This window comes from Phalacrocorax aristotelis, chromosome 3, assembly GCF_949628215.1.
Source record: "Phalacrocorax aristotelis chromosome 3, bGulAri2.1, whole genome shotgun sequence".
NCBI lineage: Eukaryota > Metazoa > Chordata > Aves > Suliformes > Phalacrocoracidae > Phalacrocorax > Phalacrocorax aristotelis.
In genome coordinates, this window is record NC_134278.1 from 66,238,408 (window position 1) to 66,264,883 (window position 26,476).

Here is a 26,476-nt window from a genome sequence, read left to right on the forward strand (position 1 = left end):
ACACCTGTTACTTCTATCCTTTGCAATCTAGGAAATACCTATAGTCAGAAAGAGCTTATCCTTGAAATAGTAGGTGTTAAAATTCTGGTGTCTCCTTCCAAATTTTATCAGAGCAAAAAAAGAAAAAATAAACTCTTTGTAAAGCCTCTTGGTGTGCAGGGTTTATGAAACCTCTGAGCTTCTTTGTCTAACATGAATAGAATAGAATAGAATAGAATAGAATAGAATAGAATAGAATAGAATAGAATAGAATAGTTTTGGTTGCCACAATGCTTTTAAGCTCAAGAGTTCAAACACTGTTTCATTTAAGGTGTTTTTCTTTAAAAAAACCCGTTTGGATAAAATCCCAGTCTCTTTAGAGCAGCATAGTTCTGTTAGTTTAAAGATATCTAATATTTCCCGAACTATTTAATCTATCTCCACATTTGATTATTTACTATCTGTGACAAACTATCAATATAATGGTGTGTGCTTCAAAGTAATCTACTGACTGCTGGCTTTAAAGTGCTGGCTTTACCTTGTCTTCCCAAATAACTGACTCTAAACTCCAAAATTACACTGTATGGTAAATGACTCCTGTCCTGTAACTCGCCTGCTATTTCACTCAAATATTTGTAGTGTAGAAATGTATGTGTATGCACTGTAAACACAAAAAAGTGCATTTTTGGTTTCAAGATAAATAAAAACTGTAGCTAGAACACTAGAGATGGCTCTAACATTGTACTACCAAGTGATTCTATTCTGAATACTGGTTCCCATTCTAAATCCACTTCTGTTTTGGGGTAATGGACAAAAATTACTCTTGGGGAGATTCCGATTGGACACCAGAGGGAAATTTTTCACACTGAGGACAGTCAACCATTGGAATAATCTCCCCAAGGAAGTGGTTGACTCAGCCACGTTGGACACCTTCAAGAGTCGTCTGGACAGGGTGCTGGACCATCTTGTTTAGACACTGCTCTTCCAGAAAGGTTGGACTAGGTGATCCCCGAGGTCCCTTCCCACCTGAGATTCTGTGATTCTGTGATTCTGTTTTTTCTGCTGTCTTAAAATTTCCAAGCTTTGTTTTTGTCCACAAAGAGACTGTATTGGAAATCCTGTGAAGAAACAGTTTCTTGGGTAAGGGATATACAGTCACTATTAAAATCAAATCTGTAACTAATGTGTAACTAATTCTTTCACAGTATGGACACTGAGCCAGCTGATGGTAAAACCCTGAAATTTTACAGGGGGAAGAAGATAAGATAATGTGCTATTGGATTAAAATTCCTTTTCAGTTTGGCTGGATTGGGATATTTCCTGTTCTGGGCAAAGTCTGCAGGAGATCTGGTTTTCCCTCTACACGTTTTGGAAGGGTGCCTTAGACAAGATTGCCAGAGTTGAACATTCAAAAGCATCAACAACTACAGCAGAGTTTACATTTGCACAAACTGTGACAAGACTCTGTAGGCTATGAAAAGGCATGCTTCACTTATTTCATGTGTATGCTTTGTACGTTGCACATTAAAAGAGACAACTGTACATTAAATTTGGAGAATTTAAGGAGAACCATGATAGTGGGTCTTCTGAAGTTTAATGGATGTCATAACTCAAACAGTTCTTTAGGGAATACAAGAAAGCTTAATTCTAAGTGCAACGGTGGAAGGAAGAAAAATGTTGAAGTCATATAGAATAACATAAATACTGCAAATTATATTCCTCTTAAACACTTACTATTATAGTCTTTGTTTCACTGTTCAACTCCTTTTCAGCTAGAAAGGTAGAGACACATGAACTGAAAAACCATTTCAAAGTTTTTATTCAGAAAAACCTCAAGAGAAAATGTTTGACTTATTTCTTCCTTTATTCAAAACTGGTTTGCCCCACCTTGATATTAAATAAAACAGCAAAATATCTGTTGGCAAGAAAGAAACACTTATTAAGAATATGTATGCATCTTTCTATACATTTTTGCCACCCCCTGCAGATTACTGTAACAATATTTCAAACTAAAGTGCACAAAAAAATTACACGCTGAGTTTTGTAGTGATACATATTAAACAATTTCAGTACAGAAAATAAACATTGGGCACATGATCATGGAGGAAAGTGCATCCCAGTACTTTCATTCCTAACATCAACAGGACCACATATGTATCACACATTCCTCATCTCAGACTGATTTCACCACCCAGAGGAAACATTGGAGTTAGGAACTATGTTTCTTAAACTCTACCACATCAGGACTAGGCTGGGATTGTTTCCTGGTACTCCTTTAATTATTTTTTTAAGAAAGAGATATTGATACATATGTGGTCCTCTACTTGCTGCATCACGTATCAAATCTACTCCATTATCATTTGCAAATACAAAGAAGAACACAAGGCAAAAGAGTGCTTAAAATCACCTAGAGTTGTTACAGGGGTATGTTTGTTGCCACCCAATTGTTTCTGGATAATGCAGATATTTTGTAAAATTTAAATATAAATAATTTCTTCCCTAAGTCAGAATTTCTGCAAGAGTTCAGAGGAGCAAAACAGTCTCTGAAAATAACCATTATGCAATTAAGAAGTTCTTCCTAGGAATGAAGTGGACTTAGAACGCAAGCAACCACTATGATAAACCAAGCTGTGAGAAATTCTTGCAGGTGTAATTGTGCACATTTGTAGCCACACAGTTCCAGGTACAAAGATCACCATAGCTTTAAGCTTTTCTATTTTGTCTTAATAAAACTCTTTTTTGCTGTTTTATTCAGGAGAGGAGCATGAATAGCTGGAATAAAGAGAGAAGATGGTAAAGTAATGAAAGGGAACCGTGAGTGAGTGTGTATTTACCAATTCACTAACACTGCTGATTTTCTTCAGTAGAAACACTGTAGTAATACATACTAATGTCAACTAGAATATGAGAAGTATTTAAAAGATATTTATTATAAAGCTGCTACTTAATAATCTATTATCTCCTTAACATCCTGTTCCTCAGGATGCTTCAAACACAAAGGGTCCAGGAAAAGATAGAGACGTCCTTTCCTTTTGCATAGCACAGCACTCACTTGACCGTGTTGTCTTGAGAAAATAAAAAGTACTTTGTGCCTAGGATACTCAACTTTACAATCTCTCACAAGCTGTGTGAAGAGTATTTCTAAAGGGAGAACATTGAAGGTGAGTGAATTTCCCTTTAGAGGTTTGTAGGTATCTGTATTTGCCTGTAAATCTAAACAATAGGCAGCAGAGTAGTAAAGAGCAAAAAGTATTAACATTTGCATTTTACTTTAAAATTATTTTGTAGTTTGTAAACTTGTGCAAAGCAAATTGCAGTGGTAATAAGACTTGTAAGGATTTGTAGGATTGTACTAATTTTATACTACTTCATCTTCAAAAGACCTCATTTTCTGAAGATTTTTGGGCTAGACACAAATACTAGAACATCAGAAAAACTGAGCTATGGGTAACATGCATCTAAACAATAGTTCATCTCCTTTTGAGCTTTCAAACATCCACTGTAACATATTATATGGTATATATATTTTTTTTACAAAAAATTTTTTTTTGATCATTTTCCCTGTGGGGGTGTGGGATTCACAGTTACGCAAATCTTGATCGAAGCCCTTGTTCCAGATGTCATTTTACTTGATTTTGACTAAATAATCTACCTAATTTGGAAACAGAGGTTTGAATTTTCTTGAATTATAGGTACTAAAGTTTAGTAGTAATTTTGAACTGTAGGTATGCCAATAGAGAGAGGCTGAAATCCTTTATCTGATAGTTGGTTGTAATAAACTAAGATCCCAATTAAATATTATAATTTTTGCACAGTAAGATGAATATCATCATCTTGTTTGGTTTTGAGATATTAGTCTGACACCCGACCACAAAATTTTATTATTTTGGGAACACTATTGAAAAAAAATATGTCAGAAAGCCAACAATATTTCTTTTAATAGCCCAAGTGCTTTATAATTTGGCATGTAGAGGTTAAAATGGATAATAAATCTGTGTTTTTAACAGTGTGATAATTCTTTCTTGCTTGGTCTGTAGCTAATTAAGTTTCTTCTTGCTCATAATTAGGAATCTATTTTCTTGCAGCTCTCAGAAGTTTCTAGCCACTTGGATCCATACCATATGTAATTCTTGCTGTCTTATACCCTCAGCTATAGAATGTAGTATAATGTTTCATTCACTTTCACTTGTAAAATTCTTTATCTGTTTGCCCTTCTCTTCTTCTTATAGGCATAAAATAAGTTTGTGTTTGACCTTATGAGTATGTTTATTTTCCCATTTTAAAGCTTAAAAAGCAATGGGATTACATGGTTTGTCTATGTGAGCATATGTTTATTCATTGTTTGAGAAGAGCTGCTGTGTCCTGAGTGATATTATCTCTAGCAGTAGGTACAGCAACATCAGCTTTGTAGGACAGACACATGCTAGCTTGTCACTTGTCTTAGTTCTGGTATCCCTTGAGGGTATTTTGGATCATATTGACATTTATTTCAGGTACTCATTCTGATAGTCTTTAATAGGGTTATATATAACTGAGTTACTCAACCATCTTACTCCTGTTTCAATTGCATTCTCTTGCAGATAAAGTTTTCTTTTGGTTAAATACATTGCCCTACCTTTTTTAATACTGTCTTCTTTGCTTTCTTGTATCATGCTGTATTTGTAAATATTTCTGACAAAATTGAACTGTTTTCTATTCCTATATCTCTTCCTAATTACACTCTGTACTAAACAAATTGGAAATGTGCAAATAATGGATGGAAACTAGCTACATAAGCCCCCTGTGCTGAAAGATATTGTACTGTAAGGGTCTTTATTATTACATGGTAATTGGATTCTAACATTCAAAATAAATGTTAGACATCAAAAGGATGTTATTTAACACTGAATAATTACAATTTTCATTTCTTTCTGTATGGACATTTGAGAATAGATAGTATTGCTCATGCATTTCACTTTTTCTGTATTCCTCTGTGGGGATTGTTCCATGAAAACAAATGAATAGGCAGGTAAGTGAAGTATAAAACCACATGAATATGCTCAAAGCTTGTTCAACAAACACAGATGTGAAAAGAAGGCTATCCATTGCTTTTACTCAGCAAATATCAATGCTTTAGATAGTACTTTCCTTCAAAAGCTCTACTGGGCTCTAAAAATACCATCAGACTTTGCAGTACTGCTGTAAAATACCTTTGGTATATATTTCTCCTATTTGGCAAAACACTGAATATTTTGGCAGAAGTACCAATTATATTTGAATCAATTTAATCTTCCTTGTATTTACCAGTATTCTTCCAAACTGGGGTCTCGAAATTCCCACAGACTGAACTTCTTTACTTCTGATCACGTTTAGAAGTGTGACAGACATGGTCCCAGTGTAGTGGGAATATAGGAGAAGGGCAAGTAAAAAGTAGAGTATGTTGGGCTCTACTAAGAGTAAGGTATTGGCCCATCAGACCTCCCCAATAAGTCCATGCTTGTCACTCCTGCACCAGGGCTGAGCTTTTGCCCCTCATGGAACTGGCGGTCGCTGTGGTTGACCAAACTACACCTTTTCTGAGGTCCCTGAAACACCCTGTGCAGCTACCCTTTGACTTCAGTCACACAGCTTAACTGAGACATATTTCTGATGTACCTCAGCTCCACAAATTATTAAAACACAGCAACTGTCAATATTATCAATACCAAGATTATACCAACCAGTAAGAACTCTAATAAGGAAAAATATTGGAAAAACCTTTCATGGTAAGGTTCCAAGGCAATTCCTTGCAAAGGGACTATAATCAGTGGAATATATACGGAAAGAGTTATACAGTTGTGAAAGAAACACTTGCATGTTACAGGCCTGGTACAATCTTTCCATGCTTTCCTTCTCACCCTAAGTCTATATTTATAGTTTTTCTGACATCACCCAGAATGTTTATGTTTTGCTGAATAGAATAGTGTATGGTTACTCTCATGAAATATCCTATAAGTCCTCAGCAATTCAAAACAGGATGCAAAGAAAGGATGAAGGGAAAGAATCACTAGCTGGAACTGAAGTTACATAGGTGTCAGAAACATTATCTGTTACATTTAGGTATTTAGTGAAAAGCAGGTATTGCAATTGACATCTGGAATGTCCAGAAGTTCAGCTTAAGTGCTCTGGAATAAATTTATTTTTGTCAGACTATTTATGAGGAAATATTTATTATTCGTCATCAAAGCTTGGCTTGAACTCCACACTTCTTTGTTTCTACCTAAAATCAACCTAACCTTGCATGGCTTGTAGCAGTGCCAGTTATTTCATTATTAGCACTTCCAAAAAAAAAAAAAAAAGGAAAACAATCTCCATCCTCCTGCAGATATAATACCGATTTATTTCAGATGTTGCTTTCAAAATAACAACCTTCAATAGAGCAGCTGAGTATTTGTAGCAAGTCTCTTTAGCTAAATGAATTTTTAGGCTTTGTTTTCCTTATCTCCTCAAGCATAAGCTGCATATTTGATTACCTGATGAATATATACAATGCATTCAGCCTGAGTTTTTGAGAGTTGAAGTTACATTTTCCCTTGCCACAGTATTCTGTTTTATGTAACAGAGACTATGCAAAAGGCATGATATCCAGCTTTTGAATCATACCTTGAGTGAAGGGAGTACAATGATTTAACAAGTAAATATCTTTATTGTTACTTTTCTCTTGTTCTTTCTTTTCATCTTTTCACTTCAGATATTATCAGTTTTTGAAAATAACAAAAGCCTTACGCCTTATCATCTTCTGATTATAGAAGGCCATACAGTCCATTGTGGCACCATATTAAATTTATTACTGCTTTCAAAGTGACTTTGAAAACCTAATTTTGTTATTCACTTCACTCACTGTATATACCAATATGTATAAAAGCATAGCTTATCCAACTGTGATTTTAAAAAATAATTCACAGAATCACAGAATCACAGAATCTCAGGTGGGAAGGGACCACAGGGATCACCTAGTCCAACCTTTCTGGGAAGAGCAGTGTCTAAACAAGATGGCCCAGCACCCTGTCCAGATGACTCTTGAAGGTGTCCAACGTGGCTGAGTCAACCACTTCCCTGGGGAGATTATTCCAATGGTTGACTGTCCTCAGTGTGAAAAATTTCCCTCTGGTGTCCAATCGGAATCTCCCCAAGAGCAACTTGTGTCCATTCCCCTTTGTCCTCTCCATGTCCTCTCCATCTTCTCTGTAGCTACCCCTTAAGTACTGGTACATGGTGATGAGATCCCCTCTGAGCCTCCTTTTCTCAAGGCTGAACAAACCCAGCTCTCCCAGCCTATCCCCATACAGCAGGCTTCCCAGTCCTTTGATCACCTTGGTGGCCCTTCTCTGGACCCCTTCCAGCCTGTCTACATCCTTTTTATATAGAGGGGACCAGAACTGTACACAGTACTCCAGGTATGGCCTGACAAGCACTGAGTAGAGCAGGTTGATGACTACTTTATCTCTGCTGGCAATGCCTTTTTTGATGCAACCCAGCATCCTGTTGGCCTTCTTGGCCGCAACAGCACACTGTTCACTCATGTTGAGCTTCGGGTCCACCAGGACACCCAGGTCCCTTTCCACAGAGCTGCTCTCCAGCCAGGTGGATCCCAGTCTGTACTGCATTCCTGGATTGTGTTTTCCCAGGTGCATGATCTTACACTTGTCCATGTTGAACTTCATAATGTTCTTGCTGGCCCACTCCTCCAGCCTATCCAGATCTCCCCGCAGAGCAGCTCTCCCTTCTGGAGTGTCTACTTCCCCACTCAACTTGGTGTCATCAGCAAAATTCATCAGGCTACACTTGATGCTGTTACCCAGATCACTTTTAAAGATGTTGAATAACATTGGGCCCAGTATCGACCCCTGGGGGACTCTACTTGTGACAGGTTGCCACTTGGAAAAAGAGCTATTTATCACCTCCCTTTGGGTGCGGTCTGTCAGCCAGTTCCCCACCCACTGCACAGACCACTTGTCTAGGCTATAACACATCAATTTCTCCAGGAGGAGACTGTGGGGGACTGTATCAAAGGCCTTGGAGAAATCTGGGTAGACAATGTCGACTGCCCACCCTATGTCAGCCAGGCAAGTCACTTTGTCATAGAAGGCCACCAGGTTAGTCAAGCACGATCTGCCTTTAGTGAAGCCATGTTGGCTTTTCCCTATCCTATACTTCGTTTGACTTATGATGGCCCTCAGGAGGATTTGTTCCATAACTTTCCCAGGGATTGAAGTAAGGCTGATGGGCCTATAGTTACCTGGATCCTCCCTCGAGCCCTTCTTATAGATGGGGGTAACATTTGCCTTCCTCCAGTCCTTTGGTACATCCCCCGTTCTCCATGACTTCTCAAAGATTATGGAGAGTGGCCTTGCAATGATGTCAGAACCACTTTTAGTTGTATTCTAAGTAAGTAAGCAAAAGTGGTGACTAAAATTTCTGGTAAATAAGGGCAAGAATTTAATTCAATATTGGTAATAATTTAATCTAGGTTATACTAAGTACAACATTTGAACTTCTCTGCTATTAACTTTAAATGAGAAAACAAAACCCATTATACACAAGCAGAAAGAATTGAGAGATGGCAAATAAAAAAAAACCCTTGTCTTTGTGTTTCTTCTATGAAGATGTTCCTCTAGCCTTTCTTTGCAAACACTTGAATACTACTATTAATTTAATGGAACAGGTTAGTCTTTGAGATAGTCTCAGAAGAGTCTCAAAAGAAGATAGGAAGCATTTTTGACATATGCTTTTTGACATACCAATTAATTAATGTGTCATTGTTGCTACCTGTGGAAAGTTTTCTGGAAATTTTGGCTGAATTTTATTTCAAAAAGTAGCTATGACACTGTTGAAATACCACAACAGTATCTAGCGAGTATCTACAGATAACCACAAGTTATCTCACACTTTGCATTATTTTGTTTTAAAATTAATTTAGCATTATTTGAATAATTATATTTTAAGGGTAAATATAAAATAAACCAATGAATAAATATTTTTAAGAGTAAACACAAATAAAATTTATCCTATTGAAATTCTTAAATGAAATAATTTCATTTTATGCTAAGCAATATTTTTGCTTTAGAAGGAGACTTGTGACTCACAATTTGAAAATTGCAACTTCTGAGAATAAATTTTCTACACAGCTCTCAATTTGCACATGATCATAGACTTAAACTAAAAACTAAAACTGAAATGAAATTAAATTAAAATTCCTCATATTAGGAACAGTGAAAACCATCCCTTGGTAATTACCTTAAACACTTAAAAAGCAATTGCTTGCCCCTTTCTTGCCTCTTTGGCCACATTAATAACTTTGGTGTTACATAAATATTAAGAAAACAAATAGTTTTAGCTGCATTTTCCTTTGGTTCAGTACATATTTGTTTAAGTGAAAAAATACTAGTGTTTGCTGATTTTATGGTAATTTTAAAAGTCTCCTTCCTAATCTGTTTCTTCATTTTCCCACTTAATTTGCCTCAGCCTACTCTTAGTCTGAATTAGGAGTGCAATATTGACAGTATATATATTCCTCAACATACAAAGACTATCATATATCTTGACAAGGATTTGTTAGTTTTTAGTTGTTTACACAGGACACTAAGGAGATGCTCTTGACTGTGAAAAAAAATGATACAGTGCTTAATTTTGAAGACATTGGAAATGGCAATTTTCAGATAGCAAAAAAATAAAAAAGAAGGTTGTTCAATTATGCCCTTGAGCTTCACAATAATTTATCTTTTAAGGTATTTGTAAGCTTGAAAGAGAATTGTCGCCCGCAAATGAGTATATACAATGTATTCATACTTCTCTGCATTAGTGACAGTACAGAATTTAGCTGGTTGTTTTGGAATATATGAGCATAAAGCCTCCCAACAGACAACTTCCATGAATTTGTCCAGTGTCGCTCATATCTGCCAGAGCATGATCTTCAGTGGAATCCTGTACATGTTACTGCCACACCAGAGGTTTGCAGTTTAAATCACAAACTCCAATACCTGTATACTGAAGGAATGACAGGATTTGTGGTTACAACAGATAACCTGCTAGATTAAGGGCTGAAATCTGAGAGGCATATGCAGTTCATTATACACGGAACACTTGAGAAATGATCACCATCAGTGAGAGCAAACACAATAGTGCCTTGAAGCTACGTTAGAAAGATAGCAGTGCTGTTAATAATTAATTCTCTCGGTTGTGTCTGGCATCCTGCCTATGATAGCAAAAAATCCAATAGGATATTGCTATATCCCCCAGCTTGTACAAATCCACCAGGGGGGCACTATGTCTGATATGTTGTTGCCCAACAGTACAAAATTAAATCAAGAAGTGCTGTCAGAAACACCCTCCCTCATCTCATAGAAAGCAATCGAATGTGGGAGATGGGAGAGTGTTGAAAGCCCAGAACTAAAGTTGGAAAAATCTATCTATTGCAGCAAGCCTGCTAGCGGTTGTTAAATCATTCCAGATAGCAACATAGCCATGCCTTGCCCTTGAACTTTCATCCTTTTCTGTTTTGGTTTTGTTTGTTTCTTTTTAATTTAAATCAAATTTAGCCCAAGCCCTTTTCAAATGAAGGGTCAGGCAATAAAACAGTCTTGCTAAAACAATCGTATATCCAAAAGCAGATAATTTTTATCTGTTTACATAGCTTGCATCCTTTGATTTATTTCTATAAAAGTTTTCATGAAGAGCCTTTACAATAGAAATACTGTACATGACATGACCTCACCCTCCTTGAAGTTAAGTTCTTCATGATCTTTAACGTGTTTAGACCTACAATGTATATTCTACGTAAATGCTGTTATCCAGGTTTTCAGAAGCACATTAGAGAAGAAAACACAGAAATAATTGATAACAGCAAAAAAAAAAAAAAAAATCATAGAATCATATAATCACTGAATGGTTTGGGTCAGAAAGGACCTTTAAAGGTTATCTAGTTGAACCCTTGTGCCTTGGGCAAGAACATCTTTCATGAGATCAGGTTGCTCAAAGCCCTGTCCAACCTGACCTTGAACACTTCCATTGATGGGATATCCACAAGTTCGCTGGGCAACTTGCTCTAATATCTCACCATGCTTATAATAAAAAAAAGTCTTCCTTATGTCTAATCTAAATCTACCCTTTTTCTGTTTAAAACCTTTGTCTTTTGATCTGTCACTGCAGGCCTATCTGGGAGAGAGACTTTTTTAAATCTTAGGTACATAGAATATGCTTCAAAGGCCCTAGAACACTTTTCCTCTTAGTGTATACAGTTTTCAAGTTTATACCCATTTCAAGTTTAGTTCAAATATTTAATCTACTAGACAACTACTCAATGTCTTGGACTCAGGTAGGTTGGGTGTTTTAAGCTACTGCCTAAAATTTTGTCCCTGAACTGAAGAAATATCTGCTATCAGAAATGTCCACTATTCTCCATGTGTGGTTTAATTTCAAACTGATTATGAATGTCCTTCTTCTAATCCCTAATAATTCTCCTAATCTATAATAGCTCAAATTTAAGGAATGAATTCAGCATTTAACATCACCCAAAAATCATAATACTGCCACGTTGATTGTTCCAAACATTAGTGAATACATTTTTTATTGCCTCTTTAAATTATGCAACTGATTGTAGAATCCTTCTTTTTCTGTAAATGTATTTTTATAAAACACAGATTATTAATTACTAGATGCTAATCAACTTTCCTATGATCAATAGCCAGTGATTTTTACTTTCTTCCTGTGAAATAAATTTCCGCTTTCCATTGCTTACACTGCATTGCTTTGACTAGTTTCCTGAAAAGTTTCTAGTCAATATTACTTGTATATTTTAATATTGAAGCCTTATAGAATAAGACATATTAGTCAAACTTTGAAAACTATCACTGTATAAAGCATAACACAAATAAGTGATAGATGACTCCGTGAGATGGTTTCGCTTTTGAAATCTCTTTTATCATAGTAGCTCTAAATTAAAAATTAAAAAGAATAATCCTGTACAAATCAATTCCAGGTTGGAGATTTTTCATATCTTTATCTTTCAACAGACACTTTGTGTATTTCATTTAAACTCATAAAAATATCCTAGTACCGGTTGCTTGTATGTTTGTTTTCACTATAGTGCTTGGAAATTCTTTTAAAGTATGTGCAATAAAAAAATAGATAAAAATAATTTAAGGAAGAAATACTGCATATTGTTCTGGCACTCTGTGTGAGTGGCAGGTGCAATCACTCCTATTCAATACAGCACTATTAGAGTACAAACACCTAATATATAAAATGATGGATTTTTTGCTATATCTATTAGGAAATTCACAGTTATTTAGGATGCTTTTCTTGCTGTTTATGGAAAAGATACTTGCAACTGACTTCCTGATAATTTTCCTAACACAACTTTTGTCTGTAGATATTTTTTCCTTGAAAAAGATTGCTCACTTGTCAGTTTTAATCTCACAATCTTATTATATTGCATGGACTGGGATGTGCATTGAACACTCAAAAGGTTGCCAGATACATCAGAGAGAGTGAATGAAAATTCTGTGCCTATTCAAGTACGCGCAAGTTGATATTGTAGCATGCTGTGCTCTAGGTGTCTTCAGTAGTTATTGTTAAATGAAGGAAATCATGCCACTCAGCTGTGGCTTTCCTCTAAGTTGAGTGAGCACAAGCACTGTGTATAAACTGGGTATACCGATTTCTGACTATGTGTACAGAAATCTAAACATTTAACACACATTTTTCGTTTAGGAATAGATACCGAAAGTTGATGTTTTCCTTCAGTTCCACTGAAAATTCAGGGTTCTTAGTAACAGTACTGTTCAGAATCTTGCAGGATTATCTGCTAATTTTTAAGATGAAAGACCCAGTTAACAACACTTTTGTTGACACTAAAGAGAAATTCATTTGAATATGGAGCTCAGGCACGAAGTCAGTGGGGTTTTGTCTCTTGGAACTATGGGACACTTCCTGCTGTTTCTTGTGGCAATGAACTCAAATCTCACCAGTTATTTCTCTAAGATTTCCAGAAGACTAAACAGATGACAGTTTCCAAAGTATTGGTGCTTCTTTATCTGGTTAACTTTTCAGGTTCAACATTCTGTTTAGTACGTGTAGCATCATGTGTGCACTCTAGCTTTTAAAAGAGTCAGTATTCAAAGTGGAGCACTTTGGCATGTAAAAGTATTTAGTCGTGTGTTTGGGTATGACAGTAAAGATTATTTAATTGTCTTTGACAAATTTGCCCAAGTTTTGGTTTATCAAGTCTTTTAATCCCTGCTAAATAACTATTTCTATTTTGAAATAATAATCTTATTGGACTGATATATTTAAAAACAGTTCTAGGATGTCTACAATGATAGGCTTAGTTGACATTAGCTTTTAAATATGTGTTTTCTGAATACTTTTATGTTTTTAAACACAATTTTTTTTTCATTAGTAACATGTCTCTATTTTTGAAAATTTCTTCACAAAACATATTCTTAGCCATATTAAATCAATAAACTCCTCTAAAACCCTCACACCTACCTTTTATTTTAAAAGTACATGATATTCTTATTTCAAAATAAATTTTATATAATTTTTGGCTGACAATTTTTTAAATTAAAATATGATAATTACATATTATAATGTCATTATAAGTTGCTTGTTTTCCTGAAATTCAGCCTTAGTGAAAACGCAGGAGATTTTGACAGAGTTTCTGCAGTAATTTATATTGGTCAGTACTTTGCAACCTGCATGGTGCTGTCACATATGCAATCAACTGCCCTGAAAAAATATTGCTAAATTCTGCAATGTGATGTTATTTTTTTTTTACTAGTATCTTGCTTTGGAAAGTTTCTCCTTCTGAAACAATTTTGCACGCAATACAGAATTAGGAAATCGGGTACTTTCTGCCAGAGCCATGTCTAGTTCATTACTAAGCAGAGTTCTTTTTTTTCTTTTGTTTTTCAATTTCCTCTTTCCATCACTGTGTATATTATCTTTTTGTTTGTTTAATTAATTTTAATGTTGTTTTTTCCTGTCATCCTACATCTGATTGACAGTTGTTTTAGGAATAACAACACTGCCCGTTTACAATTACCACTGTAAGAGAAATCTTACTTTTATATGAGTATTAGAGTCTCTGCCTGTGTCTATACTCCTTTTCCTTTTTTAGAAAGAGAAAATACTGATCTATGCTAATCATTAGACTGAAAACTACCTCTGACATCTAGTTCTGCAGCAGAAAGTTGCAGAGCTTTAAAATTCTCTCTCCATGTGCTTTCCCTATGCTCATTTTATGTTGAATTTTCAGTTATATCAGAATTTATCAACAGGTGCCTAATGCATATTGGAGTGGGAAGCTCTGTCTCCATCTTTTTTTCCATAGGACTCAATACTTGCACATGACAGCCTGAAAATTAGTCTTTGACAACCCAAAGGTCTAGAAAACTTGCCACAGTAACTCAGCTTGGGAAGTTCTTCAAGACCACTGCTGTTGTGAAAAGTGACACTTGCCTTTTCCAGACATTCCTCTAATGGCCCTCACACCACGGTGGTCTTACAGGGGTTTGGTGTGTGAAGTCCTTGAAGAGATGGAACAACTTTGATAGTGTTATCATTCTTGGTCTACACTGGCTCTGTTGTTGATGTTATATTATGATAAGAAGTAAATATATTCGTATCTTCTCAAATTCACAATCTTTAAGTTTCTCTTTATGGATCCCCAATGTGGTCTATTAACCAACAAATGACAGATGTCAAGGCTTGAGCTAAACGAGTGCCTACAGTTAGGTTTAGGGATTCAGAAAGTCACAGTATCCTGGAGAACTGTTTCTCTAGAACTCTTCAGATATCTTTAGGGTGTCCGTGTGTACAACAGCAAGAAAACTGTAAGATTGTATTAACTTTAGTTTTAGAGGACAGTGAGACAGTGGTCAGTTTCCTTCAAGCCTTTCCCCACATCCTAATGCCAGCAACCCTGAAATAAATGCAACCTTTTCCTCTTAAACCCTTCTAAAGTAAAAAACCACATGGCTACCCAGTTTCTGAACTAAGGTGGTTTGTATCAAGACAGAATGCAAGTGGGGAAACCTCAATACAATTGCTACCTGCCTGAGGAAACATATCAATCAAGGTATTTATACAAGTTAACGTACAGACAGTGAAATCCAGTCTCGCTTTGGAGCATGCAGGTGCTCAGACATTTAGGAAGGTGCCAACACAAAGGATGGCCAAATTTCAGACATGTAACCTGAAGTTCCAGGCATTAATTCCATTTGCAGGAAACCTGTCTCTGCTTCCCTCAATAATTTCATTGGGAATTCATTTGCCTGATGTCCAAGACTTCGTTGCCATAGCCAATGTATAAAAACTGGACTTTCGTTGACTTTTTTGGATTTAATTTGCAGGCACAAAATCAAGTTTCTAGCTGCTGCAATCCTTAGGAAAGCTGTTGTGCACAAGTTTTTCTTCTATATAATGTAACATTGGCAGCTAATACCTACGGTTACTACATTTTTCATCTGGTGGCAAAATATTTCTCTCCCATTTGAGTTGTTGTTGTTGACGATGATGATGATGATGATGATGATGATGATGTTGTTGTTGATAAGTGACAATCTACTGACAGGTGAACAAGTTTGACAGTCTCTTCTAAAAAACTGTGAGGGAATTGATAGGGTGAGAAGGAAGAAGGTAAAATTGGTCTAAGCAAACTAAGAATGATAGAGAGAGCAGGTTAGAAGTGCATTTTGAAGAGGCTCTTCAACAGAATTCACAGAGCTAACAACTTGTGCAGGTGGTGATAGCTGAACTGTATCTAACGTTTCGGCCAGATATGGAGCAATCTTCCAAAAAGCTCCATCTATAACCAAAGAAGTAACTTGTAGAGTGGGTGTCTTTGAGACTTGCAGAGGGAAAAGCAATGCTATCTGCAGAAGTTCTGACATCAAGTTAGCTCTGTGAGTGTGCCCACCGTATATACAGAAGTTTTTAAAAAGTGGTTTGCACATGTTCAGGCCTCTGTAAAAATACCAGACAAACTCTTTACTTCTTTTTAACTGGGTATAATTTGCACAACCTTAAAACTAAATGCCAGTGCACTCATTTACTTGCAGAAGAAAGACAGACAAGGAAAAAAAAAAAAAAAAAGAACATTGTATCACAGTCATAGTAAAGGTTATGCAAAGCCTGAAATAAGAGAAAAAATATCTACTGCTTAATGGAGATTTTGTGTCTTACATATTTAAGTAAGGACCATTTTAACTGATATTGAATCAGTCTGTCTTGCTTAACTCACTATGCCATTTTTTACTTGCACTGCAGCACACTTTGGTCCTCACCTATATTTTCTTATTACAGTACTTCCTACACTGGTTGTAGGCCACAATAATGGACTTTTTGCTGTGGTCTGACATGAAAATCCAAAGTTGTCAGAAGACTGCAAAGCACATGGCCAAGAAAGTTATCAGTTTCTCAGTGTACAGAGTATGTCAAAGGTGACACAGGCAAAAGTTGGCCTCTGTTTGCTGGCAGAATACACTTTTGTCACGTTCTTGCATGGAGCCACTTTATTACAGCTATTAAGAAACATTGCATGAGATCCTGAAGTTGTAAAGAAGATGAAATGAGATGGCGATGCACAAGCCAGATGTACTTGTAGAGACATTCCAAGTCCTAAATATCAATCTTCTGAATTGCAGAGGCCGTTTATATGTGTGTATCGTTCAAAGAAGAGATATTGGCAACACAAAAATACTGGTAATTCAGTAGTATGTACCCAGTTCATGTGAGGCAATGAAATAATTTTATGGTCTTACTTTCACTTGAGATACTAAAATTCTCATCAGGGTCTAGACAAACATTGTTTGGCTGCCTGTTTCTCATTCAGGGATGATCATAGGCATAGCGTGCTCTGACAATGCAGCTTCAAGGATTGGGAAGAATTTTTATGTTGAGAACAATACACTCCAAATACCTCACCACCATTTGGCTTCTGTTTTCACTGAATTAGAAAGGTTTGCAGTGCTCAGAATGGAAATAAATTCAGAGGTTTGCTGGGTTTGATTCCAGATAATAGTGATAAATGCTTTTTTTCTAAGGGATTTCCTTGGTTCATGACCTACATATCTTGCAGAATAATAGCATAGTCTTCTTATATCTTTCCTCTTCCAAAAGCAAGTGCAAAGTGTATTGAATACAGTATTACTTTTCTTAAAAAATTATCCATAAGTATTTTACAACAAAAGTGCTGCTGTACTTCTGATCCCTGATTTGTGTGTTGTACACAAGCAGTTTACTTTCACAGCAGTCAACATTTAGACGTTAACTGCTTTTCAAGCAACTGCTTATCAGTGTCCTGTGAGAGAGGGACAGGCACTATATGGGGTGAAATTCCATTTCCATGGAGTTAGCAGAAGCTTTTATCACTCCGTAAAGTCAATCATAACTTCACCTCTATGCCTTGGTTAGTTGAATTCTGTGTTTTGGTTGAAGAAACTAAAATACATAAACATACAGGTGTTTCATTCATTCCTGAATCTCCTTTCCAGATTAAAACCACAAATCCTCCTTGTTTTTGTGTGACATTGTTTAAATGAGAAAGTACTCAAGGAAGAGATTGCTCATATGTCATGCTGAGAAGGTCTGTGCCATTTCCAAAATCTCTTGATTTTCTAGGACAGTGAAGAACTAAGTAAAAGTATAAACTGTCCCAGAATAACTATGTGAGGACAAGAATAATCATTGTGCATAGCAGTAGTCTTGCTGTGTTGAATTTTGAAAAGGCCTGCAGTGTAGAAGTCTGGTCCCGTGTAGGCTCAAACACATTCTGGTAGTTCTATGTAAGTTCACTTTCCAGAAATCTTTTTCTGTAACTTTTCTGTGATCAAACAGCTTCAAGTTACTTTAATCTATATAGTCCTTTAAGTCATCTGGGTCTTATCTTGCACGTTTTCCAGAATCAATGCCTTCCTTTCGTTATTTTTGATTTCATGAATTAATAGAAAATTATGCCTTCTCTGACATGTCCAAGTTATTACATTATTTATGGCAACTTTTCTCTCCCATTGCTTTTGTTGAGTCTTAGTTCCCTTCAGAGCCTATTTCATATCTGTTTTGACAATGTACATGAGATGCTTTCTGTATGCTACAATTTTACTTTTCTTTCAAATAAAAATACCTGTTTGGTTTTTTAGTACATTTAGCCATACAATATTTTTTGCAAAAAAATGAAGTAGACAACTGGAAATACACCAGTGCAATATTAGAACTAAACAAATTATTTCCTATTTGCAGCAAATACTTTGACACTTTTTTTCTGCTTTGAACCCTTTAGTTCTCTGTATGTACACATCAATATTTTATTTTATTCAGTGAAACTTTTGGTGTGCAATGTAAGGCTGTATGAATATCTTTGGGGCAATTTTCTGCTATCTGACTGACTGAATGTCTTTATTATATTTTAAGGACAAACTTTAACACTTATTCAATTTTAAATTTTCTGTTCTTATTCTGTAGTGTGTAGAGCGCCCATGCTTTGTACGATTCCTGCATCTTTCAAATTCAGATGAGGAATTTATCTGGTTGCCTCATAACCCCTTGCAAAATTCTCATACCCTCCTCAATGTAAATATATCCTTAATTCAAGGGCTGCTTGAAAACAAGGCAAATGGGATTTTTTTTTTTTTTGATGTCTTACTCATATATGATAAATTTCTCTGCAGCTTCTGTGAGAATATAGCTTCCATTGTGCAATTGTATGTGTGTGTCACTACACAGATGATACAAATGTATTGGACATCTGTTTCATGAACAATGTCTTGTGCTTGACAGAATGCAATATTATGGACATATTCCTTCAAATAGCTTCAAAGTAAAAATAAAATTCAGCAAGGAATGATGACTGTCTTTAGTTCCTTAATCTTCTGCCTCTATGCCCTTGTGGATTAATCTTGAGCTGTGAGCTTGGATAAATATGCCTGGCAAGATGGCAAGAAAATGCTCTCACTCACTTTTTGTTTCCTTTTTTTTTTTTACCTTTTAAGTTCTCCAGACTCTACAGCCTAGAGTGCACATAATTATTTTCAGTGAAGAACTCTCCAGTGAGCTCTTCAAGTTCCATACGCAATTAGATTTGCTGGTGGTTCTGTCAGTCATGCAGGAACTATATTCCTACTTTTAATTTACTCATGGTATGCGAGTCTGATTTGCAAAGTTCATTCAAAAGAAAGTTTTATTTAGCAAGTTTGCAGGGAAGCAAGGGAGATATTTTTGTTGTTTTAGGGATCAGGGTTCAGTCTTGACAAAGAAGGAATTCCATTTGCTCTTCCTTCACTTAGTTTTTATCTAAGCTGATTGCTTGACTGTAGTAAGTAACTCTAAGCTCTTAAGTGGATACTTTGTGGCACATATCACATCATTACTTTTTTCAAAAATAATTTTCCACATGTGCATGGTCATTTACAAGGAACTCTCATAAACCTACCAATGTCAGGATAAATGCTTCTTTTGTTCACCCCACTGTCCCTGAGAGAATCCTCCCGCATCATAATATCCACCAGCTAAACGTAGAGTATCTGAGTATTCTTGGTAATGCCTACTGCTAGATAGAAAATTAAAAGGTAGTTAAAATGGATTAATCATTGAGTTTTCTTTCTCTGAGTACGTGATACACAGGCATCTTCATTCATTTTCAAGGCAAGCAGTACTTATGTATGAAGGTAGATCATAAAGAATATATTTAAATTTAAATACAGATGTTTTCAGACCTGCTGTGGAAATTTCTTATGAAATGAGGCATTGTTCCATGTAGTTTAACTTATCATTGTCAAATGTGAAAACAAAACTGATGATTGCTTGGACAACAAAGATCGGCTTTGGTATAGCTGAACAAAGGAAAGCAATGTGTAAAAGAAATGTGAAAATCATGTATCTCTTCCTACCTTCTCTGAACGGATTGCAGCTCTTTGGCTTTGTCAAGACTCCTGATTAATGAACCAGTCATTCCACTAAGAAGCAAATCATAACATCTTTTAAGGAAGTTGGGGGATATTTTTAAACATTTTCTTGCAGAGAGATAAGGTGGATTTTTTGGACTCAGTGAGCTTTACTTCTTTTATAGTTTTCTGTTTTGTCCAGAATGTGTCTAAACATAATATGCTGCTTCAGTTTTTTTCTTCAGCCTCACAAAGCAGCTCTTACATTTAACAAATTTATGCCAGCCTGTATCAGATATATCTCTCATCCTGAAATTGTAACACTTTTTGAATTAAATGATAAAAAGTTATGGCAATTAGGTGAAAAATTTATTGTCAAACACCCGTTTAATATCCAAATTCAGTTCTTGAATAACTGCAGCACAATACTCATAAACCTAGAGAGTTTAAAACAGAAATGTTCTCTTCATTCTAGAGTAAAATGGAATAAAGGATGTGTTTTTATCTATTTTTGGACATTCCACAAAGAGGAAAATGAGGTTGAATTCATGGAATAAGTTATTCACTGCTAATTATACACTGCTTTAGCATCAATGGAAAAATCAACCACAAATGTACTGCAATAACTTAGCAACGTGAATGGGAAGTGTAGCTGTTCCCTGATGCGCATGAATACAAGATGCTAAATTGTATGAAAATGGCCCCAGGATATTGTTTCAGATTCTGTATTGGTTTCTGTATGAATAACGCTGCTGCAGTGGAAAGCAAAAGAAAACAAACAACTCAGAATTTTTCTGCTGGTAAAAATATGTCAGGTAAAATCCAATATTCTCATGGATCAGGAGTTCAGGTTAAATTACAAATATTCACTTGGCCAGTTGCTTTCTTTTTTACCCTATTATCCTGGGTATTTATTTGCTTGGTAAGAAAAAAAAAAAAACACCAACAAAAAAAACCCAAAACAAAACAAAAAAAGGTTTATTCTTCACATCTCACTTCTCTTTTTGCTTTGATCCTTCAAGTGGACCTAATCCCATGTTTGTAATATCCTAATCCTCTGCTATGGAAATTAATGTGGTGTCACACATATTCAGTATTATGTACTTCCAGTGCCAGAAGGGACAGTGAGCCTTGAAAAGAGCAAGATATTCTAAAAAAAAAGAAATACCAAGCAGGCAAATAAGCAATCTTTTCAATAAATATGTAACATGTGGCCAAAATTGCATAATGTTACTGAAAGCATAATTTGCTCTGCTGGGTTCGAAATGTCTCACTTTTTCGTTTCTTGGGCTAATCAGGAAGGCATATATTTCAATTTCAGATATGAGGGCACTAAAAAGGCATAATCTTCTCAGTGAAAAACTATCAAGGGATGGATTTTTTCCCTAAAATAGTCACATGAATCTTTGGAAGGTTTTTGGAAATAAATCCTTCTAACATTTCCAATACTTCTTTCCACTGGGAAAACACACAAGAGAAGGAGAAAGCAAAGGAAATGCCTCTTATCTTTTGGGAGGATGGGGTGAGGTTCTGAGGCAAACTCCATGGTCTATTCATTATTTCCATAGCTTATGCCTGTGTGAAGGGAAAGCCAACTCTATCTTGTCAAAGGTCTCTTGGACTCTTTGCTGGTTCATGGGCTCCAGGAGACAGATATATTGCTGGAGACCTACTGAGCTAGGTTTTCTGAGGCTGTTAGTAGTCCCAGTAGACCTCTGGAAAAAGAATCTCCACTGCACATGTTTGCATCTATATGTTCAATGCATACTCATGAAACCCCCTCGTTTTCCTCTATGCTTTACCTTTCCTTGTAAATAAAATTTTCTTGTTTCCACTGACCCCTATCTTAAATGTTGTTACCAAGGGAAAAAATAATAATAATTAAAAAAAAAACAAATTAAAAAAAAATCTTCTAATGTTCATTTAGTTAGAGAAAAAGTGTCCATAATTGTTTTGCTGATATTGTAAATCTGCAAACAGACTGAAAGCAACTTTAAGATTTATTTTAATAGGGATGCTGAGGGGAACTGATCTGTAAAATCGTTGTCTGTAAGTCTATTTAAGAACTTGTCCCTTCATTCCACATCTCTCTTTCCCAAAAGCACTTAGAAATGTGTTTTTAATTATCTTGAACATCTGATTAATTTCTACATTGTGAACTGCAGTCCTGGTGGGAAGATACCTGTCAAGGCATAGCACGAATAAAATACATGGCTTCTGAGAAATATGGAATACAGTTAGTCCAGTTTTCAACTCTTGTATTACCGTTCTTAGGCTTATTTTTTTAAAGCATTAATCTCAAAATATTGCTGGCAAGCAGTTTATTTCGTAGTTCATTATACTGCCCAGCAGGCAGTGAAATCAGCAAGAGCATGGGCTTGTTGGGCTGCTCCATATGTTTATTTGCTAGCATGTACAGAAAACAGCCTCACACACAGATCCTGAAAATGCTGAATCGAGTAAATATAGACAGAGAGGCTGCAAGAGACTGAGTGGAGGATGGGGAGAGGAGACTGAAATGTGGATGGGAAATTTGTCTCCTGACAGAGAAGAAAGGTGTCAGGGCCCTATAAACCTATAAAACCTATAAAAAGCTGTGGAAAAATATGTGTCTAAAGTACCAGTCCCCAGAAAAACACAACATTAGCAAACAAGGCAAAATATTCTAAAGAAACATTTAGCAAATAATAGAAATAAAGGCCAACTTGGTGAGGCGGGCTTTAAACTAAAAGACTCAGGGGGTGGAGTCTAAAGTGGCAATGCTAATGCCATCACATCCAACAGAGGAAAAAGCCAGGCCAACCAAAGGAACAAAAAAGGAGCCATAGCTGCCTCATGAGATGACAGTCAGAAGACCAACCACCTCGAGGGTATGTATGGCTATAGTAGATCCTTGTGCACTCCTCCAGGGAAACCTGCATGAAATGAAACCTGCATTTATGGAATTCATGAAATGAAATGAAACCTGCATTACCTCTCTGAAATGCCTGTACACCAAATCACGCAGCATGGGGCATAAACAGGAGGAACTAGAGGTCTGTGTGCAGTCGCAGGGCCACGACCTCATTGCAATTACAGAGACATGGTGGGAGAGCTTGCATGACTTGAATGCTGTCATGGATGGCTACATACTGTTTAGGAAAGACAGGCCAACAAGGCGAGGTGGGGGAGTTGCTCTTTATGTGAGGGATCAACCGGAATGTATTGAGCTCTGCCTACGGGTGGAAGAAGAATGAGTAGAGAGCTTATGGGTGAAAATTGCGGGTCAGGCAAATATGGATGACACTGTTGTGGGCATTTGCTACAGGCCAGATGACCAGGAAGAGGAGGTTGATGAGGCCTTCTACAGACAGCTGGAAGTAGCCTCACAATCGCAGGCCCTGGTTCTCATGGGGGACTTCAACCACCCTGATATTTGCTGGAAAAACCACATGGCAAGTCATGCACAACCCGGGAGGTTCCTGCAGAGCATCAAGGATAACTTTTTGACATAGGCAGTGGAGAAACCAATGAGGTGAGATGTGCTGCTGGACCTTATACTAACAACCAAAGAAGGTCTGGTTGAGGATGTGAGGGTTGGGGGTAGCCTTGGCTGCAGTGACCATGAGATGGTGGAGTTCAGGATCCTGTGTGGCAGAAGCAGGGCAACAAAGTTCAGGAGAGCTAACTTTGGCCTCTTCAAAGACCTGTTTGGAGGAATCCCATGGGTTAGGGCTCTGGAAGGTATGGGGGTCCAAATGAGCTGGTCAATGAGCAAGGACCACTTCCTCCAAGCTCAAGATCATAGAATCATAGAATGGTTTGGGTTGGAAGGGACCTTTAGAGGTCATCTAGTCCAACCTCCCTGTAGTGACATGGGACATCTTCAACCAGACCAGGTTGATCAGAGCCCCATCCAGCCTGACCTTGAATATTTCTAGGGATGGGACCTCCACTACCTCTTGGGAACCTGTTCCAGTGTTTCACCACCCTCATTGTAAAACATTTTTTCCTTATATCCAGCCTAAATCTACCCTCATTTAGTTTAAAACCACTACCCCTTGTCCTGTAAAAACAGGCCTTGCTAAAGGGATTGTCCCAATCCTTCCTATAGTCCCCCTTTAAGTACTGGAAAGTTGCAATAAGGTCTCCCCGCAGCCTTCTCTTCTCCAGGATGAACAACCCCAACTCTCTCAGCCTGTCCCCATAGGAGAGGTGCTCCAGCCCTTGGATCATTTTTGTGGCCCTCCTCTGTATCCGCTCCAACAGTTCCATGTCCTTCTTTTGTTAAGGGCTCCAGAGCTCGATGCAGTACTGCAGGTGGGGTCTCATCAGAGAAGAGTAGAGGGGCAGAATCACCTCCCTCGACCTGCTGGCCACACTTCTTTTGGTTCAGCCCAGAATACAGTTGGCTTTCTGGGCTGCAAACACACATTGCTGCCTCATGTCCAGCTTTTTATCCACCACTACACCCAAGTCCTTCTCCACAGGGCTGCTCTCAATCTCTTTGACCCCGAGACTGTATTGATATTGGGGGTTGCCCCGACCCATATGCAGGACCTTGCACTTGGCCTTGTTGAACTTCATGATGTTCTCACAGGCCCACCTCTCAAGCTTGTCTAGGTCTCTCTGAATGGCACCCCATCCTTCTGGTGTGTCAGCTGTATCACTCAGCTTGGTGTCATCTGCAAACTTGCTGAGGGTGCACTTGATCCCACTGTCTATGCCACTGATTAAAATGTTAAACAGTACTGGTCCCAGTTAAGACCCTGGAGGGACACCAGTTGTCACCTGTCTCCATCTGGACATTGAGCCGTTGACCATTACCCTCTGGATGCAGCCATCCAATCAATTCCTTATCCACTGAACAGTCCACCCATCAAATCCGTATCTCCCCAGTTTAGAGAGAAGGCTGCTGTGGGGGACTGTGTCAAAGGCCTTAGAAAAGTTGAGATATGTGATATCTGTAGTTCTTCCCTTGTCCACTAATGTAGTCACTCCAGCATAGAAGGCCACTAGGTTGGTCAGGCAATCTCAGGGTAAATTCTGTTTACCTTGACTTCAGCAAGGCTTTTGACACAGTCTCACATAACATACAGGGTTGGATGGGTGGACATAGAGGTGCATTAGATGAGTGGACAGAGAGATGGAATGAGAACTGGCTGAACAACAGAGCTCAGAGAGTTGTGATCAATGGTGCAGACTCCAGTTGGAGGCCTGTAACTAGCGGTGTTCCCAAGGGTCTATGATGGGTCCAGTCCTGTTCAACATATTCATCAGTGACCTGGACAAAGGGACAGAGTGTACCCTCAGCAAGTTTGCTGATGATACAACACTGGGAGGAGTGGCTCATACACCAGAAGGCTGTGCTGCCATTCAGTGAGACCTGGAAAGGCTGGAGAGCTGGGCCAAGGGGAACTGAATGAAATTCAGCAAGAGCTGAATCTGGGGCAGTAAAGCTACATGTACCAGTACAGTCTGGGGGTTGACCTGCTGGAAAGCAGCTCCACTGAGAAGGACCTTGGAGTGCTGGTGGACAGCAAGTTGATCATGAGCCAACAATGTGCCCTTGTGGCCAAGAAGGCCAACGGTATCCTGGGCTGCATTAAAAGGAGTGTGGCCAGCAGGTTGAGGGAGGTTAACCTTCCCCTCTACTTTGCCCTAGTGAGGCCATATCTGGAGTGCTGCATCCACTTCTGGGATCCTCAGTTCAGGAAAGATGGGGAACTACTGGAGAGAGACCAGTGGAGAGCTACCAAGATGATCAGGGTACTGGAGCATCTCCCTTATGAAGAAAGGCTGAGAGACCTGGGTTTGTTTAGCCTGGAGAAGAGAAGGCTGAGGAGGGATCTTGACAATGCTTATAAATATCTAAAGGGTGTGTGTCAAGATGATGGGGTCAGACTGTTTTCAGTGGTACCCCATAACAGGACAAGGGGCAATGGGCACAAATTGGAACACAGGAAGTTTCACATGAATATGAGGAAAAACATCTTTACTGTGAGGGTGACAGAGCAGTGGCACAGGCTGCCCAGGGAGGCTCTGGAGTCTCCTTCCCTGGAGACATTCAAAACCTGCCTGGACGCAGTCCTGTGCCTCCTGCTCTGGGTGTGCCTGCTCAAGCAGGGGGGTTGGACAAGATGATCTCCAGAGGTGCCTTCCAACGTCTACCATTCTGTGATTCTGTGAAGCACTGGGATTATCTCTCCCCTGGATTTATCCCTCAAAGTCCTCCAATGGAGAGGACACATTTATGAGAAAATGTCATCCGAAAAGTTTCTTTGCTAAAGAATAACTTAAGCAGTTACTCATACACTTATTGATTTCTAGTGCTTTGGTATGTTAGTGGTGTAGTTCTACAATATTTTCCTAACTGATAATCCTTCTGTAAAATGTAGTTCATTTCCTTTGATATCCTACCCTAATGGCTCTGATTGTTGTTAGAATAAAATGTATCTGCGTATACAGAAGTTCAGGAATCTCAAAAAATATAGGGCACAAGCAAATAGCTAAGGTAACCTGTAGCACCTTGACACTGTAAAGGAATGCTTTGGTATAACAGATACACAAAGACGTAGATTAGTCATACCTGTGGTAAGTTTTATTTTCCTTGAAATCCT

The 26,476-nt window shown here is 37.7% G+C and overlaps 1 long non-coding RNA gene across 1 annotated transcript in view; it reads left to right on the forward strand.

Annotated features, from left to right (window-relative positions):
* The first annotated feature begins 3,020 nt into the window (after positions 1-3,020).
* The window catches only part of LOC142054776 (uncharacterized), a 36,666-nt gene continuing 13,210 nt past the window's right edge, over positions 3,021-26,476 (forward strand). Inside the window, exon 1 of the long non-coding RNA XR_012659667.1 lies at positions 3,021-3,140. This is a non-coding gene — a long non-coding RNA (uncharacterized LOC142054776). The remainder of the gene's footprint in view (positions 3,141-26,476) is intronic.